The following is a 17815-nucleotide window of genomic DNA, read 5'->3' as shown; positions in this document are numbered from 1 at the left end:
TACCATTACCATTTTGTCTTAAGCCCTAATCACACCAAAGGGTCGAGGCGGTTTTAGCGTTGTCCCTGTTGTGTGATATGTCCTGTTGCACGTTGACGCACGTCGTCCCAAGTGATTCAACACATGGAATTCAATGGCCCAAACCGCACCAAAGTGTCACCATGCAACCCCTTGCAACCGTTTGGACCCAAGGAGTTGCATGGTGACCCTTTGGTGTGGTTAGGGCTTTAGTGTTCAAAAACACAATTAAATCGTTAATCGCAATTATTAGTTTGACAATTTATCATCATGTAAAATGTCAAAATTGTGACAGCCCTATGTACTCAAATTCTACTATAGTTACTTAGTTTATCCCAGTCATGGTTTCTCTCTCTCTCTCTCTCTCTTTCGTCTTCTCAGGAGGGGCGGCCGTCATCCTGGTAGTGATGCATCACACGTTCGACGTCAAGTACCCGAACATCGTGCGGTCGCTGGGCGCTGACTGCGGCTGGGACTTTGTCAACGTGCTCTACCATGACACCGTGCCCAACCTGCTGAAGTGCAAGTTTAACGAGCAGGCGGTGGCACAGCTGCACGGGGCGTTGATGAAGCACAGCAGTGTTGTGAGCCCCGTTGCTGCTACTGCTGCTGCTGCCCAGTATGTATTATGGTAGCGATGGTGAAGGTAGCCAGTGGCGGCCTTATATATGTTTCAATCGTTTCAATTGAAACGGGCCTCGAGTCTCCAGGGGCCTCCCCATATTTTTTTTTGAAAAAATAAATAGTAGTAGTAGTAATAAGTATAGTGTGTTGTTTGGTTGTAATTGTTCCCACTTCCCAGTGTGTGCACTCACTGCACTAGCAGCGCTGACAGTTGCGATTGCATCATTGTATAGCCAATGCTGCCTTCCAGTTATACCTTAAAGTAAAAAAGAAATTTAATCAAGCAAGCTGCTTTTGTGTATTTTCTACTACTAAAAAAAACGTTTTTCTTCTTTTTTTTAATTATTAACTATTAAAATTATGACGTCATGAACGGGGCCTCCCGATCCTTAAGCCGCCCTTGGAGGTAGCTCTGGTAAAATCAAAGGTGGCGGCGGTGGTGGTGTTTTCGGATGGTTTGCTGGTTTGCGGATGGTTTGCTTGTCTATGGAGTTAACATTACTCTAATAGATGCCCGGGTGTGGCTAGAATATTCAAATATGTCTTCCCTGTGTATTTTTGGATTCTTCTTGAAAGCTGAAAGCCTTTGATTCAAAAGGCCCAATCAAAAATACACCGCTTTAGTGACACACTAAAATCCTCGCCTCCCCTAACCCCTCCCCCATTATCATACTACAACAACTGTGGGCGTGTTCAGGTGGGGAGTGCTAAGGTAAAAACCAGGTATACGTAATGAACTGGTAGATGTGGCCACATAAAAACATCACTTTAACACTTTCTGTAATCTTTACACTTATTTTTTTTATCTTCCTTTTTATTTTGCTGTAACCCTATAGGGACTTCAATCCCCAACAAGACAACGGGAGACGACCTAGACACGACCAGCTACATCCCCCCGCACTCCCCTCCCACACCCGCGGGGGAGGGGTGTACGCCGAAAAGCAAGAGAAAGGTTAGGAATCGGATCTTTTCATTTTTTACGATTTATTTGGGGGATTTTATGTCTTTATTGATAGGACAGTAGGCTTCTTACTGACAGGAAATGGGGAGAGAGAGATGTGGCAAAGGTCGTCAGGATTCGAACCTGCGACACACTGTCAGGCAGCAGCCTAGGTGCCCGGACGGTAACAAGTCAACTCACCCCGTTTCTGTTTTCCTCCCAGAATTTTCCCCAGTGAGGGGTGGGAGAGGCTGGACAGCAGACGGCTGGACTTTGAACTTCTCTAACTATAAACTTTCATGACAGCAGACAGCCTAAGTACAAATATAATTTGTGAAAAGCTACTACAGTGAAGTCTGTTCACAGAAGTTGTTGATATGTGGGGATTATCTGACGAGGTACCATTTGAGTGGGCAAAACCTTACACTAAATAATACTAAATTGTTTATAGGGTCAATATAAGTAAAATAATATAGCCTTTCTACAGGAGTATCTTTTTATATTTTTCCAAAAAGAATACAAACAGCCAATAGCATATTACAAAGTTATCCCCCTCACTGGTGAAAATTCCGGAAGGAAAAACGGCAAGCACTGGGGTGAGTTGTCCAGTATTCGCCCGGACTGCTTCCCTAGCCATCTGGGCCAGGTTAGCATAATTAAGTATGGTTGATATTTTTGTAGGATTGAATGTAATTCTGCCTTTAGATTTGAGACAGGAGGACAATTTCACCCATTTATGCAAACAAATTATTATGTTATTTTGAAGACTTAGTCGTGAAGCAACATTATATGTACTTTGAAAGGTTAGCATCATTAAGTGAGTTATTATTTTATATATATATTATTTTAGTAGGATTGAATGCAAATTTACCTTTAGAATTGTACCCATTTATGCAAAAAAAAAGTTACATTACTTTTGTCAGCTGCTACTGTAAATCGTCTCTGTCGGGTGGAAAATATCAAAACCTCCAAAACTGTTACTTTTCAGGATTCAAATTTAAAAAAAGCAACAGTAGCAGATCTACAGACTACAGTACAAAACACCATAGACCCGCCTTACCCGTGTTTGATTAGCTTCGTGGCAGGCATATAATTTTACTGAGGTTAAGGCTAGGGTTAAGGTTGGGTTCAGGCATTAAATGTGTGTATGTGTGTGTGTGTGTGTGTGTGTGTCTCTCTCTCTCTCTCTCTCTCTCTCTCTCTCTCTCTCTCTCTCTATGCATATTTTGTCTATAATCTTCTCTTTATTTTAAGCAACCAAAACATCCCTTGCACTACATTTTAAGAGGGCCTTGAAATACAGTACTTTTCTAACAGACAGAGGGAACTGTTAATTGTGTACCGTCACTCTAAAAGCGCAATGTATACGTCATCGTATGACTGTGACACGCATCAAAAATAGCCAATCTACAAGCTCACACTGCGTCTGGTTGCACCGCGCTGTGAGCTTGTAGATCTGCCTTGCGATAGACTGAGAAGTCGGCCAAGTCGCACATTTAATTATTAGAACTCTATATGGCAGGGAGGGAGATTTGAGTTTCCCAAACGTGTTTTGAATTGGATTATAAATTATGGCAACGGAGTCTTGCTGCAAGTTGCTGGGCAGCACGCACCAAATGTCTTGGTTGGAAAAGGACGGTCATTCCGCTTGCAGCAGCTGACGGCTCCCTTGTTGTTTCGACTGCATTTGGGTACAATGCAATGCATTATTGACAGATGCCTATGCATTGTCGAAATGTTCCCTTTCGTGCATGTAGGCCTACTAATTAAGTTAACAACTGTGCTACATTATTGCATTTAGCGCTCCCCTCTTGTCTTTTTCACCTGTTCCACCATACTTCCACGGCCCATACTTTCACACCTATTGGTCGGAGATGCCACCACCCCCACATCAATCATTTAATCCACGCTATGCCCGATAACAGGCTCGACAAGCCAAAAGTTTATTGATACTCGGGTCTTGATAAATGCCGAACCGGGTTTGAAATGAACCCGACTTTCGGGCTCCATCCCTAGTTATTAGTGTTTTTTCTGCTCAAAATGGGACAAAGTACCATGTTTGGGACCTTATAAAACATTAATCCGTGCTCGTGCTAAGATAATTAATCCACCGCGTGTTGGTAGACAGCCTAGAGTGAGGCTGATATGGAGGGCTATCACTTCCGGGTCGGGCGGATGTGGCTCTTCTTTGATTATGTTGTGTATTTCACTGGCACTAGCCTATGGTAACAGCATGGAATCGGTTAAGTGCAGTGGAAAAGACATGGAGTGAAGACAAAAGACAAGAGCCTACCACCATAAAATAGAGAGAGAAAGAGACAACCATCTAGTCTAGTTAGTGATATATGATATGATATAGTACTGCATTGTCAGTTCACACTGACATTTGTCTTGCGACCCAGCAGCCAAGTATGCAAAACACATATACACACATTTGACATAGCACAAAGAACAAAACAATATTACATACATACAGTACATAAAGACATGAAGACAAGAGCAATGTCCACCGCCTAGATTGCCCCATGGCTACTACAACTCCTAATTAAGCCTCAAGGACCTCTTTAGTCTGACCTTATTGTATGCTAGTAGGCTACACCATATATCCTTCCTGAACGTAGCAACCCATATTCTCCATACAACACATGGTTAGTATTACAGGACGTGATATTTCTTGCTAACCTTAGGATGATGTTGTCATACGTGGATGTATAAAGTTTCTGAAGTGGTTGTCCAACAATCTTTGAACAGTACGTATCTAGTATTTTTTTTGTATGTATTGGTCTGGTGTGTCAGTGCGACATTCAGACAGACATTCCTCAGTACGACAGCTGTCAGTATAAAGGGTAAAAGCACAGCTGAGCTTACACACCCCTGGGAAGCACCAACATTAGTAGTTAATGCTGAGGAGAGTGTTGTGTTCTAGTCTTTTCTGTGAAAAATGGCCACAGTTTAAAAATGTTTCCAATTACATCAGATGAATTCATTTAATCCGATGTTCCAATGTTTATAGTCATTGACATGCAGCTCAGCAGCATGCTCCACTGTCCGCTCTATAGTGACGTGACAACAACCAACACCCCCCCATACACACGCACACACACAAGCACAGTTGGTACACTAAAATCTGGTAAAGACTTTTAACAAACAATGTGGACATTCTCTTAATCAAACATCCTTCCAAAAAAGATTAAAAATACTTAACGTCAACGCACATGTTTCCGCTGTCTCCTACTGCTGCTGTATGCATCTTTGAAACATCTCACCAACACTCAAGCGGGTGTCCGTGAACGGACAGTAGGTAAATCTGCGTCCTATGGAGAGTGGAATAACTTTGGAAGACCCTAGGGTACCGCCGTCCAAAATTCAGAAAAGGTAACCGAGGGTCCCAAAAGGGGCTAGTCCCACGCCTGACACCAACACGGTACAAACTTTGTTTGTTTATTCAGCTAAAACCCCGACATTTTGTTCAACGACAAATACAAATGCATAAACTAGACAAGACACAGCATAACCCCCAAATTACGAGACTCGTATTATCCAGCTAGCAATAGGAATTGAATTGATACCCGAAAGGTTTGGCATGAAAAAGCAGCAGTTAGTCAGTGACCTCGTTGTGCACATAATTAATAATATTGATTGAAAACTTTATATATATCAATTAATATCCATCATTATCATTGATCGTCATGTTAACTGACTTCGTTATTTTATGTCACAAAGTAACAACACGTTTTGCTATTCACTTGTTGCACACATAGCCTATCCCCGGCCTAATTCCTATTACCAAGCACAAATAAAATACAGAATAAATAATGCCATTGTGTCAAATAAATTACTGTAATGTATTATTGCAAGGTGCATTTGGCTAGTGTATCACAATGCTGAAAAGCACGGTTTCCTGTATTATCTCATCTGCCACTGCTTGAGTGGCAGTACTAGTTCACTTGAGAAAGTAGTAATTCACTTGAAAAAGAATAGTTGACCTAAGCTGGCAAACGGCAACATGTTGTTTAGTTTTTTCATTAAACTTAATAATTTTCTTGTAATGCAGCTTAGTAAATTGACAGAAACTGAGAACTGTTCAGTCAGACAACTCAAGGAGGATGTAATATATATATTTATTGAATATAAGATAATCAATGCAATATATTTATTATGGTTTGGCGATGTATTGGATCTGCTTTTTAGGTACTCAGGTCAAGCGCATCAGTCCCGACCATAGGGACTCTGAATCCCCCGTACCTAAACAGCAGATCCAAAACGACAGGTGGTAGCTGGGGTGGATTGCGGGTGAGCACTTGTATACAGCAGCACGGGTATACAGTATAGCAGCAGCAGCAGCAGAATTGAGCGCAGGTTGTATGACAGCAGCACGCTGATACAACAGCAGTAAGCAAGCAGAATTGAGCGCAGGTTGTATGACAGCAGCACGCTGATACAACAGCAGTAAGCAAGCAAGAAGGCAGAGGAATGCAAACCTCTGGTTCAAGTAGCCGGTATGAGATGGGGTGAGCGTGTGATTGGCTGAGTGAATCATGTGGATGAGAGCCTGATGCTGCGGTGGCCCAATTAACGGCCGGTGCGCTGACTGAGGTTCCCTGACTGAACTTGCTCTGCGCATGTCTACGACAGGCGCAAATGCTCATTTGTCATGGTGCCCCAGCTGCCAAACTGCTAAAGGGTTTTACTTTTCAATTCTTTAAAATTAATGTTCAATGCTGCTGAGTTGGATGAGAATGCAGAATACAGATTATTTTATTTTTATGAAAAGAATAAGATATTATGATATTGCACATGTGTATGTTTACATTCAATGCTGTATGACTTCAGAGTCGGGGTTCATTTTGAAACAAAAGCCTTATGGCCAAAACATTTTTGTTCTCAATGTTGTATTCTATTGTTAACTTGCGCACACACACACTTTAAATATATACATGTGTGTATATCACCCATTCTTGAGATAAGGGACAAAACTTTTTTCAAACTAGATTCTTTTTTTTTTTAAGATACATTCAAATCAAATGGATGTATTTGTAGACACAGGTCTCAACTACCAATCTTGAGAAGGAACAGGTTTTTCGCATTACATTTCTTTCTAAAATGGGACATTTATGCACTTAATACCTGATTCATGTCAACTCCGTCAGACACACTAAAATCCGTTTTAATTTAATTTGATAATTTCAACAATAATATAAAGTCCTCAGTTATCTTATAATGGCTTTCAGTAATCAAGTTAAGTAATACAATTATTTTAATATTGTTTTGTTCCAATATCACACTATTATGAAATATCCAATTTCTCAAATCCGTCATTTCAACCTTTATTTTCAATATTATAATATGAAAACCATGTAAAAAAAAAAAAAAACATCATTACGTATCATTTCAGTTGGTGTTTCAATACATAAGCACAAAAGATTTAACATCGAATTTTCTATTTCTTTGGAAATTAACAAACATCACGGGACGAACGTCTGACGGAGTTGACGAACATCTGACGGAGTTGACAAGTTTAACTGATTTAGGTTCTAGACCACGTAGGATCTTGATTCTGGTGACTAATCCAACATTTTCAAGGATGAGGAATACAGTGGTACTATTTATATTGGCCCTGTGACCATGGCAGCCATTTTCAAAATGGCCGCCACCTGCTGTTATTTTACAATAACTCAAGTTCTACACCACCTAGGATCTTGATTCTGGTGACTAATCATACATTTTCAAGGATGTGGGATACATTGGTACTATTTAGATTTGTCCTGTGACCATGGTAGACATTTTTCAAAATGGCCGCCAACTTTCTGTTATTTCCCAATAACTCAAGTTCTACACCACCTAGGATATTGATTCTGGTGACTAATCCTACATTTTCAAGGAGGAGGAATACAGTTGTACTATTTAGATTTATCCTGTGACAATGGCAGCCATTTTCAAAAATGGTGGACCTGCTATTATTTTACCAATTTAGTCAGGCAATATTATCAGAATAATGTCAAATCTGTGAATACATTTCTTACCAAGAATCTTTTCACCAATGTGTTTGTGAAGGTGTCTACTAACATATCCCACATTGGTTTCTATTGAACCACCCTAGGGGCATTTTTGACAGCTGCTGAAAGTTGGGTACCATACTATGGTATTGGCTATGGCCAAACTAGGGAGTCTATGGCCAAACTAGGGGTCAAACCCCTTGGGCTAAATTCGGCCATATATCCACTTGCCAAATGTGCTGACCTCATTTTGTGATGACGGCTATGGCCGTTTTCAGCCCAAGGAGTGTTCTTCGTGCATAGCTAATGCTTGGAATGCATTCAGAATCATGAAAACTCCCTAGTTTGACATGTCACATGCTATTTAAAGCATAATGAACATTTTGCCTTATATAGGTTGTTGATGGTACCCCAACTTTCAGCAGCTGTCAAAAGTTCCCCTAGGGTGGTTGAATATAAAGAAATGTGGGATATGTTAGTAGACACCCTTCCAAACACATTGGTGAAGAAAATTCTTGATAAGGAATTTATTACCAGATTGTATTAATATCCCCTGACTAACTCATCTTCTAGACCACCTAGACCCGACTTCACCAACAGAGACCCGATTGACACCTAAACAACAAGTTTGGACAGCCCCACCAATTAGTGTTACGGAAAATAGTAAGTGTCTACCCTAGGCCCAGAGGGAGACACAGAACTTAGATGCGGCTCACATGTTGCACGACTCCTCAACAAGCTGCCACCAGAGATGAGAGCTGAATTCTGCCGCACAATGCTCTGCGGCCCAGGAGCAACCAACACCATGTTAGAGTTCTCTGAGTGGTTGAAGCACGAGTCCTAGCCATATAGCCTGTGCAAAGGCATACACCTTGAAGACCTGCTTGAGGTGAACAGTGAGCAGTGAACAGTGAGCGAAAGACTGAAGACAGAAGATCTGCCTTCAGGACTATCAGGCAGGATGTGCAGACACTGAAGGCATCAGTGTCGTTCTGTGTCCCCAGCATGTCAACCAAAGCAATGTTACCAAATCAAAGGAGCCTTCACCTCAAGTCACCTGGGGCTGGGTGAGCAATCATATCCTGTATCTAGCCTCACAACTAAATACAGACACTTGGCCAGACTGCCGTTTGAAAGGGTCAAACCCTTCATCCTGATTGGGGAAGACCACCCCACCTAATCACACCAACCGAACAAGTGAGGTTGGGGCCTCCAGGTGGGCCAGCAGCCATCTGCACAAGACTGGGCTGGACCCTGCAGGAAAGCAATATCCAGCCAAGACAATGTTAGTTGACTATAACAGAGCCCCAGAACACAGAGCTCATGAGAAGGATTGAGAAACACTGGCAGGAGGCCACCAAGATACAACGCCACACTGCAGTGGCCAGTGAAGTCAAACTGTGCGTCTGTACCTGAAAGGGACAAGTCAAAGGCCAGAAAGCCCACCTCCTTTTAATGTCATGTCAGTAGCAACTCAACCTGCACCTGAAATAAGCCCTGACACCTCCCAGAGAAAGTTCATCCTTGAAAATGTAATGATTAGTCACCAGAATCAAGATCCTTGGTGGTCTAAAACTTGAGTTATTGGTAAAATAACAGCAGGTTGGTGGTCATTTTGGAAAAACAATGGCTGCCATGGTCACAGGACAAATCTAAATAGTACCACTGTATTCCTCATCTTTTAAAATGTATTATTAGTCGCCAGAATCAAGATCCTAGGTGGTCTAAAACTTGAGTTATTGTAAAATAACAGCAGGTGGCGGCCATTTTGAAAAACAAAGGCTGCCATGGTCACAGGACAAATCTAAATTGTACCACTGTATCCCTCATCCTTGAAAATGTAGTCTTAGTCAACAGAATCAAGATCCTAGGTGGTGTAGAACTTGAGTTATTGTAAAATAACATCAGGTGGCGGCAATTTTGGAAAATGGCTGCCATGGTCACCACGAGACAAATCTGTGATGGCCCTATAGCCAAAAATGTTCCTTAAGGCATGCTCTAACTGTGTGCCAAATTAGAATACGTCCCATTATTCAAAAACTATAATTTTATTGTTTTAGGAACACTTTTGTCAACTCCGTCAGATACATGTCAACTCCGTCAGACACAAAACCTGACGGAGTTGACGTCTGACGGAGTTGACAAAATGTCATTTGTTTTCATCTTAACCCTCTGTAGTACAATGTAGCCATTTTGTTTTTGCTTCATTTGTTAGCTAAACCTAACCCTAAACTAAAATAATAAACATTATTTTGGAATTCTTAACAAAGATCATAATAATGTCCTGACGGAGTTGACATGTAAAAGCTGTGACCTCATTGATATCCACATTGTTTGTTTAAAATATCAAACAATTGAATGCTTGTCAGACCAGGTGCTCCACTGTTGCAACAAATAAAAACTGGACTTGGAAAAGGAGTCTTCAGGCTAAATCTGTCGACAATATTTTCTGATTAATTTAAGACTTTTAAAAAACCTGACGGAGTTAAAATTAACTGTGTATATTGTTTGCTATGTTGTTGACAATCTACTTTAATTTAGTATGTATATTTATGCGATTGTGACAGTATTAGACACTTTCTTAGCAGTTTGAAATTGTGACCACTTGCTGGGGACAGGCTAAATACAGGCGTTTTTGGGTACAGTGCCTGCTTTTAACTAATTCAGATGGCATATGAAAACAATTATAATGAAATGAATGGCATAATAATACACAACTGTATTACATTTAACTTTGCAAGTGCTTTTATTTTTATGAATTAATTTATTTTTAACATAAATAAGGCTCTTATGTGTGGGACATGTTTTTTCCACTTTTGTCCCTCATCTCAAGAATGAGTGATATATGTGTGTGTGTGTATATATATATATATATATATATATATATATATATATTTAAAGTTTAGAAGTTTTTACATTTTATTTAGTATTATTTTAATCGATTACTAAACATCAGTCCAAATCATCGGCATCGTATCAGCGATTTGGCGTGGTGGTGTCTCCCCAAAATCGGTATCGGTATTTGACCAAAAATATCGGTCGGGCTCTACTTGCAATTGATGATCCCTCATTATCACTGTTTTCTTTGTTGTGTTTTTTTGCCTTTACTGCCAACATGGCATGTCTGACAAAACGCCAAGATGTCTATACTATAATCCCATGTCTGGTTTCCCTTCTGTAGTCCTGCCACTGCCCAGGTTTGTGGTGGGAAAGAACGAGGCGGAGGCACGCCACACCGCTCTGTACCAGGACGCAGACAGACAGGGGCTCTACTCGACCTCTGAGGTCATCCCCAGGCCTCCTGCCAGGGTCCCCCAGACCCCCAGACCTCCACCCACATCCTCTGCAGTTCCTGTTCACGAGGTCATCCAACCCATGGCACCTACCATTGAGTCACAGGTCAGTCATCCAGTTGACACAAGGCTATCGTTCTAGTGTGGTTTGATGGCAGCCCATTTTTGGAACACAATCCACTGGTTGAGAAATGTTAATTTAGAGAAATTCTAACACACATATATATACACACCATTTATCAATAGCCTAGTTGTCTATTTTCAGTGAGAACAGAGGAGACTGTTGTTGGAGAGTGGTGTTCAAATACTGAAATGTGTGTGATCTTAGTAATAATAATAATAATAATAATAATATACGTTTCCTCTTTAACTTTCCTGCTGCTACAGTATATAACTGTCATACGTCAACTGATCTTAGCAGACCTTGTAGTGAACTGTAGGCTACATTCCTGCAAACTGTTTATAGTAATCAATCTATGGAGGTATATATGCACCTAAAGGCTGGGCTCAACAGTCACACGATTAATTTAGAGCCAAATCAAAAGCAGTTGTAAAAAATAAGTGCAGACAAATTTTGATTTGGCTATATAGTTAACGTGATTTAAAAAATATCAGACAGAAAGACGTTGAGTCGTTGGCGTTCTAAATTAACACCATTAACAACAGTTGTACAATATGCCTAATGAAAAGCTCTGTAGAAGTTAGTAGTTTTTATTTTCTAACGTTACTAGCCTGGGGAAAGTGAACCAGCCTTGCATCATCCTCGTCCCCCGCCGGCTGTGGTGGAGCTGCGGGGAGTGCGGTTGAGATGTTTCCTCAATGTGGACGTGGTGCAACCGTGCAACTGGTACAAGTTGCAACAACCCTTGCAGGGAACTATGGCATCGCATTTATTGTACTTTGCGTACTCGGCCTCAGTCATTTCCCTCTTTGTTAACCACACTTTGGAGATCTCTCACTTTGGACAAATTGTCCCGCTCGCTCCGCGGTGGTGACTGGTCGCTGAATGCACGGAACAGTGGGCCTATCCTCCCCGACCCCACTCACTCATGTAGGTGGGGTGACGTCACCCCAGGCTCTGCTTGCATGCATGCACAGACACAGCTGAGCTAAATGACGACTGATGAGAACCGTTTGGGGAACCGTTAATAAAAAAACGATGGAACCGGCTCTTGAAATGGACCCGGTTCCGAATCCCAACCCTACCCTCTACCCCTCTCAACTGTCTCTCTGTCTCTGTGTGTTGCCCTTATCGCGGTCTGTCTCTGCCGTGCTGTCCTTCCACTTACCTGGAGAGAGAATCACTTGAGAGGCATGTGAATGGCTCATGCAATGTATCTCATGCAATCATGGCCCAGTGTCATACTGTGTTTTCTCGTCCTTCTAATCTGATCTCAAAGAGCTTTCTGTAGTTCCTGTAAGGTGCATAATATGAGCATTGCACAATATTTTGCAGCGGCACCCTGAAGAGATTACATATCACTATCCCTTTCAAATATTTTCAGTTGAAGCTGTAGTCAGACAGAACAGGCATAATATGACTTATTATATTATTAAAATAATGACAAGGATAAGGATTGAGTTGTGTGTGTGTGTGTGTGTGTGTGTGTGTGTGTGTGTGTGTGTGTGTGTGTGTGTGTGTGTGTGTGTGTGTGTGTGTGTGTGTGTGTGTGTGTGTGTGTGTGTGTGTGTGTGTGTGTGTGTGTGTGTGTGTGTGTGTGTTCTGTTCTTATATACCCCTCCCCCTTGTTCTAAATGTGCCATGTGGCTTTCTGTAGGAGAGCACAACGATACGAACGGTGGCGTCGGCGACGACGACCAATGAAATCCAGCGACAGTCCAGTGGCTACGACGATCCATGGAAGATTACAGATGAACAGAGGCAGTTTTATATCAATCAGTTCAAAACATTCCAGCCGGACCTGAATGGCTTTATACCTGGTGAGGGAGCACGCATGCACTCACTCACTCACTCACTCACTCACTCACTCACTCACTCACTCACTCACTCACTAACACACACACACACACACACACACACACACACACACACACACACACACACACACACACACACACACACACACACACACACACACACATTTGAAACCAGCGTGACAGATTTCTCATTCAACACTTTGCGTGTTCCAGGTTCTGCAGTGAAGGAATTCTTCACCCAATCAGAGCTACCGATCCTAGAACTATCACACATTTGGTGAGCGGCCGCTGTTGGACCCTTTGGACCTGTCGTGTCACTATACAGTGCTGCAGATGTATGCAGACACATGCTTACGGTCAGAGCTTAAAACCGCCTGTGACAAATGAGAATTCTCGTCCAGAATGAATACTCATTGAAATCCCAAAACTCAGAATTGAGGCTGTTATGAGGCGATGTTAGGAGCTCGATAAAGATTGCGTGCAACCTGATATTTCCAATTCACGAGGTCGTTTTCTCTGCCTTTTTTCATGCATACTGTTGGCACAGGCACCACCGTGTCAATGGTGCCATGAAAAGAGTTGGGGGGGGGGGGGGGGGGGGGGGAGAAAGAGGTTCAAAGCAAACTTAAAGGACAACTTTAGTTTTTTTCAACCAAGGTTCATGGTTTAGGTTGTTATTAGAGAAAGTAAAAGATGAGTGTCATTTCTTTCTTCATTTGCTGCTTTCTTTCATTTTAGGGATTTTAGCTGTTTTTGATAGGGGGCGGGGGCATTCGAGCATGGGGCTAAATATGTATTATTTACAAAATATTATGGCGATTTATTTTTTTATTATTTACTATAGTCCTAATAAACCCCAGGAAATTACATCTGGCCACAAAAAGATCACAGGATCTACTGAATGTGAAGGTATAGCCTACTGGGGGGAATCCACACTGTGTGTCATAGGCTCAATATGTCAGTTTGACACATTCAGTAGATCTCGTGATCTTTTGTGGCCAGATGAAATTTCCCGGGGTTTATTAGGACTATAGTAAATAATTAAAAAAGAAATTGCTATAAAATGTTGTAAAAAAATACATATTTAGCCCCATGCTCGAATGCCCCCGCCCCCCTGTCAAAAACAGCTAAAATCCCTAAAACGAAAGAAAGCAGCAAATGAAAAAAAAATGACACTCATCTTTTACTTTCTCTAATAACAACCTAAAACATGAACCTTGGTTGAAAAAAACTAAAGTTGTCCTTTAAATGAATGTGTTGATTAGGACTTAATGAACACGAAACCATCCTCTGCTACCAATGTTGATTAGGACTTAATAAACACAACGTTAATTTAGTTTTGACTCAATTTATTCACCGTACACCGGCTCAACATGTAAACACTGTTCCCTCCACAAATCACATCTGAATACCTGCACCCACTGCGCATGCGTATATATCCTCGTGTGTGTTGCCGTAAAGGAAACTATATAGAACTGTCGTAAAGTGTACAATAGAGGGCAACACAAGTTAACAGAATGGACCTCCTGTTTGGCTATAAAATCGTAACCTCTTTCCAAAAGTAGTTGAGCATAAAAACACACATCTACTTAAGTGAACGTGCAATTCAGAACGCACAAGTGCTTGGAAAAAAACTATTAAATTACAATTACGAGTACTTTTCCACCACTCAATGTCTGACCACACATTATCCTGTGTGGCACAGGGAGCTGTCAGGCTTTGACAAAGACGCAGCACTGACGCTGGACGAGTTCTGTGCAGCCTTCCACCTGGTGGTGGCCAGGAAGAATGGCTACGACCTCCCAGAGAAGCTGCCCAAAAGCTTGATGCCAAAGCAGATTGACCTGGATGACTCAGCAGGTCTCTCTTTCTCTCTGTCCAGTACCCGCTTCCTCCACTTTTGATACCAATACACGCACACTGTCACTGGCTTAAGCCGGATTTATACTTTGTAGTACAATGATGTCATATGCCAAAAATAATATAGATAATATAGTATAGATAATTGTTATGCTTTCTCTGTGTGCAGTCTGATTTATCTATCTATGAATTGGCAAAACTTGCAAAGTATTTCTTTTTTGTATAGAGTATACAACAACAAGGCAATTCAATGTGTTTTAGTCCAACATGTTTTTCTCATGTACGATGCACAGAAGTTCCAGAAGCGACAGCTGATGTTGGCTACTCGGGCTCCCCTGTGGGGGAAGTTACCCCCAACAAGTCACCTTCCATGCCCTCGCTCAACCAGACCTGGGCTGAGAGGAACCAGAGCAATGAGGTACCACCACCACCCAAAGAAAAACACATTTTACTGTATGTTATACATAGACACTTACTGTATGCTATACACGCAAGTATACAATGCATGCAAGTATACACACGTTTGCGTTTGATCAGTCTTAATGGTTGTAGCATCATACATTTAAGCTGCTCTTTCTTTCATGCCAATTCGATTAAAGTTACATTTCTCATTTAATTTACTTATGACTGAGTTTAATTACTCGCCATTCACCACTACTTCTCTCACTTCCTTATATTGGTGTTAACGTATCACCGGCTGATGACATCCCGTCTGTAAATCATATTCTCCACTTTAAGGAGGCCTGGGAAATCAGTTCAGGGGAATAACCTAAAAGAGATTACATTCAGATTAAACACTGAAATGATACGTTTGCTAGTACTAGTAGTAACATCTATAAGTACCGTAGCAAGAAAGTATTTAAATTCTGCAAGATCTGCAGTGGTTGTGCTGACATTTTTGCTACATAAAACATTTGACTACTTATCATCAATGGATACCCAAAAGGTATAACTTTGACTATTCATAAGAATCCTAGAAGGTAGCATAATGTTTTCTGTTCATGAAGGCACATTTGCTGATGACAACGGCAAGATGTTGCAATGCATTATGGGTAATCAGTCTAGTCAGGATAGAAAACCACAACTGGCCACAGAGGCAGATTCTTTTCCAAAATGTACCTGTGATATTTCACAAACCAAAGTGAATACTGGATACCTAATCAAAGTGTCTGGTCATGTAGACTGTCTAACTTACTATCCACACACTGCCAAGATTTACCAACATTTGACTGGATGTTAATTTCTCATGCTTATTTCACATTTTACACCCGTTATTATTCAGGGGTTAAGCTCTCTTCTTCAATTAAGCCATTATAAAAAATGTAACGGCTAAAACAACAAGTTTATATTTAGGAACAAGAAAATATATGAATGTCACTCATGAACATTCATGTCACTCATGAACGTACGTAAACTCAGATTGTAATTGTATGATATAAGAGATTACATTTATCCAGTGCAATCAATCTGTAATTCTGAAGGTAGCTGATTGTAGTGACGTATACCACATCATTTGGTGCTTTGTGGCACTAATATATTACGAGAAAAACCATTGGCTTAGAATTTGGACACTATGTAAAAATCACACCTGTGTGAACCGAGTGGTGCAACTCTCCCAAAGCATTAAAAGAGTGGATGTAGGTGGTCACAACCATGTCACCACGCCGGTGACTGACGTCACGTCTTGCCGGCTGCGGTACAGACTGGTGATGTGATAATGTGTGATATGACTGCGCTTACAGACAGCGGTACAGACTGGTGATGTGATAATGTGTGATATGACTGCGCTTACAGCCAGCGGTACAGACTGGTGATGTGATAATGTGTGATATGACTGCGCTTACAGACAGCGGTACAGACTGGTGATGTGATAATGTGTGATATGACTGCGCTTACAGACAGCGGTACAGACTGGTGATGTGATAATGTGTGATATGACTGCGCTTACAGACAGCGGTACAGACTGGTGATGTGATAATGTGTGATATGACTGCGCTTACAGACAGCGGTACAGACTGGTGATGTGATAATGTGTGATATGACTGCGCTTACAGACAGCGGTACAGACTGGTGATGTGATAATGTGTGATATGACTGCGCTTACAGACAGCGGTACAGACTGGTGATGTGATAATGTGTGATATGACTGCGCTAGCTTGCTGACTGACGTGTTTGTTTGTTTTGTCTCACTGTTGTGTCTGTCCCTGCAGCAATGGGAGACGTTTAGTGAGCGCTCCTCCAGCTCACAAACTCTGACCCAATTAACCCTCTCTGGAGGATCTCCTCTCACCTCTCTCTCTCTCTGCCTCTAGCTCTCTCCATCACTCTCTCCCTCTTCTACTTTGATTTCATCTCTTTTCTCTCTCTCTCTCTCTTGCTCTCACAACCTTTCTTCCTCAGATCCCTCATTGTAATTCTGTCTACGGCATTCACTGCATGGTGTTCTTTTAGATTTGGCTTACTTAGCTCTATTGGTCACCTTTTCCATGGTGGCACCCAGCAATCACGTGAAGGGCCTTCCACCGTTTGAATATCCATGTTTTGTATCATTTTGTTGCCAGTGAACAGATTGCATAATGGATATAATAGCTGAGTGAAGAACAGAGGGGAGTCACAGGCTAACAGTTGGAAAATATGAGTGCATTCTGGAAATAAAGGAGACAGCATTGTAAATGTTGGATCCATCTATTGACCACTTAAGTCCCATTTACTTTTAGTTAAATAAATTAGTAGTAGCAAAAATAGAAGATCTGCAATGTGTCATAATACGACACGTTGTGAGCTTATAGATATGCTATTTTAAAGAACATCTTTCAACAAGTGTGCAAATATATAAAACAAATTGCTATGTAGGATCGCAAAGGGTTTATGTGATTAACAAAGAGTGTAGGAGTATTTTTGTTTTTCTAAAAGCAAGCAAGTCACGTTTGAACCTTTTTTGATATATTGTAATTCGTTACAGTACCGTAGGAGAATCATATTGCAAAATATTTCTGCAAACATTCTATTGCCAGGCTCTTGGAAAGACTTCAAACTTTGGGTTTTTGTTTAGCTGTTTCCAAAGCCATTCTTGATGTTACAGTCAGTCTGTCTGTCTGTCTGTCTGTCTGTCTGTCTGTCTGTCTGTCTGTCTGTCTGTCTGTCTG

General features: G+C 41.3%; 1 long non-coding RNA gene across 1 annotated transcript; it reads left to right on the top strand.

The window, feature by feature from the left end:
- The first annotated feature begins 14541 nt into the window (after positions 1-14541).
- LOC310876579 lies at positions 14542-16932 on the top strand. Its single transcript, XR_014570735.1, has 3 exons — positions 14542-14669; positions 14963-15087; positions 16880-16932. It is a non-coding gene; the product is annotated as an uncharacterized lncRNA (long non-coding RNA).
- Positions 16933-17815: the final 883 nt, after the last annotated feature.

Source organism: Protomyctophum parallelum, assembly GCF_964188405.1.
Source record: "Protomyctophum parallelum genome assembly, chromosome: 19".
NCBI classification, from domain to species: Eukaryota; Metazoa; Chordata; class Actinopteri; order Myctophiformes; family Myctophidae; genus Protomyctophum; species Protomyctophum parallelum.
The sequence above is the reverse complement of the archived record's forward strand: the minus strand, read 5'-3'. Positions and strand labels throughout refer to the sequence as shown.